The 3987-nt window shown below is 39.1% G+C and overlaps 2 protein-coding genes across 19 annotated transcripts in view; both read left to right on the top strand.

The window, feature by feature from the left end:
* The window catches only part of LOC102676760 (protein unc-13 homolog B), a 352205-nt gene that overhangs the window by 153672 nt on the left and 194546 nt on the right, over positions 1–3987 (top strand). The gene's annotated exons all lie outside the window — the stretch shown is intronic.
* Positions 7–3987, top strand: part of LOC102676262 — a 100598-nt gene continuing 96617 nt past the window's right edge. The window contains exon 1 of the transcript XR_420718.2: positions 7–947. The gene's annotated coding sequence lies outside the window, so the exon portion shown is untranslated. The remainder of the gene's footprint in view (positions 948–3987) is intronic.

The raw sequence follows: 3987 nt of genomic DNA, 5'->3' as shown, positions 1-3987 counted from the left end.
AAACGAAAAAACAAAAAAAAAAAAAAAGAAAATCGACCCTAGGAAATTTCGCTCGATGAGGGCGGCACAGGAGCGGCTTTGACACGGTACGGCACTATCGACATGCGCAGTAACGGTGGGGTGAATAGGGGTGGTGGTTCGAGTGGTTGATCGTCGTTGCCGCGGTTGGACAGAGATAGGCTGCCCGGCCTGATATCTCGGGTGGAGTGGAGGGAGCTGGGTGGAAATGGAGGGGGTACCGGCAGGTTAGTAGCGGAGGTACACGTTGTGGCAGCCGGCAGTAGCGAGAGCCGTGCTTGCCACGGCCCACACGGCGGCCTGTGCGTGTGCGTGTGCGTGTGCGTGGGTCAGCCTTGCCCCACATTCAACCGTCGTAGTCGCGCGTCTTTCGGCGAGGTCGAGCCGGCGCGGCGTTCCACGTCGGTTGAGAAGCCACCACGTCGGGGGATGCTAGTTGCGAGGAAGTGGCGGCGTCGAGCAGCGTCCTCCCGCCGGCTACTCGCGCGACGCCGCTCCGACAACGCCGGCAAGGCTTCCGTGTGAACGAACGACCTTCTTCCACGGCTTACCATCGGCCGACGACATTTCGTTTTCCCTCGCCGCCTGTGCGCACCGTGTGTTCATCGAAATCATCGCGCGTGGCTCGTGCTCGAGTATAATCCAGTCCAGTGCGTGCGTGCGTGCGTGCGTACGTGCGTGTTGCGTGCCTGCCTGCCTGGCACACGCGCGCGCGTTAATTCGCGTGTATATAGCAGGGAGGGACGAAAGGCGAGGTGAGACGTAAGTCGGCATTACACGCAATCGAAAGAGGTTCTTTGGGGCTGATTGGCCCCGGCGCGCGAGTGTAATCCGCTCGAGAGTAATTCTTCCTTTTGGTTCGATCGCGTGATCGTGATGTGAATGTGCGGGGAAATTTTGGTGCGATAATTTTGCCACGCATCGATCGTGTGAGATACGTAGCAAATGTTTAATCGATCGTTCGAAATGTATGGTGTGATGTTCGTGGAGGAAATAATATTTTTCCTCGAGAATTTGGATCGTTGATTTTTTTTTTTTTTTTTTCACTATTGTGGGGTGAAAAAAAGAATTCGTTCGATCGAGGAATAATCGAGTCGCTTTTTAAATTCCACGATTTTAAACACGATCGAGAGAGGACCGCTTAATACTCGCTGCTCGTAACATTGCGCGGAGACAAAACGAGAAATTCGCCGGTGATGCTCGCGGAGAAGGGAGAGGAAAACTTGGGATTATTTCCAACGACTTAAAATTCCGACAACGGAACGCTTGCTTGGGGGGGAAGAGAGAGGTTCGACGTTCTTTGAAGTACGAGAATATCGTGGTCGTGGGGTGAATCAACGGTGGTAGAAAAACTCTCTTTTGCGGTCATTGCAAGACGAATCTTCTATAATAATATAATTCTAAAATTCTTTGCATTTTTTTCCGTTTTTAGAGCTTGCGTTCGTTTTCGAATTCATGATAGAGGGACTCGAGCAGAGTCGAACAATTTTTGCGTAAGCTTGAGAAGAGGGATTCTTTTTTCAATCGAGAATATCTCCCTTCACACGAGAAAAGTCACGTTTCGACTTGAATTCGATGGAAATTTGTTATATAGAAATTCGATCGATTTCAAGGTTGAGTTCAGTATGCTGCGAGTTGTGTTTTTTTTTTAAGAGAAAGTTTTGGAAGGAGATGTGATTAATACGTTTTAGTTATTGTGCGAGGGGTGAACGATGACTTACTAATATTTATCTTGAATCTTTTGTTAATAAATCTTATTAAAGGCAGAATTCTTTTTAAATATCGACAATATTAAAATAATATTTTAATTCAATATTGATAAAGAATGAAAAATGAATAAAGTTATTATAAATTTGTCACTTTTAATTACAGATATAATTCATCTCTGAAATATCTCATATTCTTATCAATAAATTTTGTATTACGATATTAAAATTATTCTTCGATTAATAAAATATCGAATACAATAAATTTAATATATTACAATTCCCAATTATAACGTGTAATTCACTTCTCTAAGCATATTTTGAAACTCTCATCGATTATTTCAAATTTCATCGATTCATTTACATTTCTAATCCTGTCTTTAAATTTTCAACCCCACCTTCTCTCCCCAAAAAATTATCTTTTGCTATATATTTAATCCAACCACAACTTCTCACCCAATTTCATACGCTCGCTACAACTTATTAATCTTACATAATCCCATGTTTCATTGAATTTCAATCGTGTATTAAGATTAATTACTACATCAAAAGCGTAGGATGAATGGCGAACGAAGACTCAATTTTTTAATCTCTCGAAACCCTCTGTCCGTTTCATCTTTTGCGTCACGAGTGCATGCAGGTACAAGTGGTGGAAAGTGGGGACGATCAAATTCGTTCAACGATTATGTCCCCTGTAATAAAAATCTTCCGCAATTGCGCCCCGGAAATTGGTTTAGCGGGTCAATAGCATGTTAACTCGACGAGTTGAAGAGAAAGCACGCAGGTGTATGCGTTCTATGGAACGTTTGAAAACTCCCTATTTTTCTTTGCCTTCCTTTTTCCTCTCTCTCTCTCTCTCTCTCTCTCTCTCTCTCTCTTTCTCTCTCTCTCTCTCTTTCTCTTTTTCTCTCTCATTCGTTCCAATCGACACGATCGATCGGGTCAGCCGCTATAAATTTTCGTGAAATTTTCATTTCAAAAGGGCAGCCGTGCTTTAATGTCGAATTTCGTAGCTCCGCATTTATCCAGTTAACTCGTTGAAATCGTGGCGCGTAAATTATATCGCGTCTGTCATTAACTTGTTGTTGCTTGATTGCCACTTTTTGAGAATTTCGTTTCGATCGTACGCGAATTAAAACGTATGTTGCTTTGATTATTCGAATTGTTATTTTGATGTTTAAAGGTTCTCGCGCGTAGAAATTTAATAATATAAAAAAAAATTGTATCAGAGATTTAGTGATCAGAAATTTCCTACTTTTTGAAAGAAAGAGCGTTTAAGAATAATTCAATCTCGATTATTAACATTACAATTTGTTAAAATAATTTCTTTATTAAACTCATTGTGCGAGAGAATTTATTAATATGATAGCTAATGATGTTACTTTTGTTACAGAAGAGAATTATCATTGAGATTATTATTAATTTCACTAGATAGATAATTCACAAAATTTTAATATCAATTATTAATTCTCTTGCACAATTATAGCAGCAATGTTAGTAGTTTCTTATTCTTGCAATTATTAAAAATATACAAGTTTATTTTTTATTTTGTTAAAACGGAAAAATAATTATATATCTCGTATAAATACAGTCGGATTGATTTTGATTAATTGAAATCGATTTTTCAATAGATCATTTAATTATATTCACATGATAATATTTCGTGTGCATATAAAAATAATAATTGATTCGAAATAATTAATGATATTCACAAATCTACAACTCTCTCTCTCTCTCTTTCTCTCTCTCTCTCATATCATATTTAACATATCGTTTTGTTTCATACTCGCAAATCAACATTCGATCATGATTCTATTAATCGTAACTCGGTTTATTAATCCAGAGATAAAATGTCTTTTCATTGAGAACACGATCCATCACGACTGTTGCTCCATCCATTGCGTCTAAGTAAATTGCGTAACGTGAGTACAAAGTCCCTGAAGCGATTCGTTTTTAGAAAATAGTATTTCATAGGGATTGGAGAAAAGAATCGAGCGGAAAGGGATCTCTCTTTTTTTTTTTCAATTGTGCTTTGCCTTTTGTGGCCTTTTCCATTTGCGAAAGGAGAAAAATTGGTTTCAGTGGTTTGTTTAAATTGTTTGTATTGAGGATAGAAGTTAAATTGGAAATTGTTTTAGAAATAGACTAGAAAGAAAGATTCATAAATGGCTCGCTCTCGTAACTATAACCATTAATTTCTCGTTTTTATTAACAGATTTAAAATTCTTTGTCGATAATAAATCATCGAAGACCTTTTGATTTT

The sequence above is a fragment of the Apis dorsata genome, unplaced genomic scaffold (assembly GCF_000469605.1).
Source record: "Apis dorsata unplaced genomic scaffold, Apis dorsata 1.3 scaffold_44, whole genome shotgun sequence".
In the NCBI taxonomy this organism is placed as follows: domain Eukaryota; kingdom Metazoa; phylum Arthropoda; class Insecta; order Hymenoptera; family Apidae; genus Apis; species Apis dorsata.
This window is presented reverse-complemented; position numbering and strand designations above follow the sequence as displayed.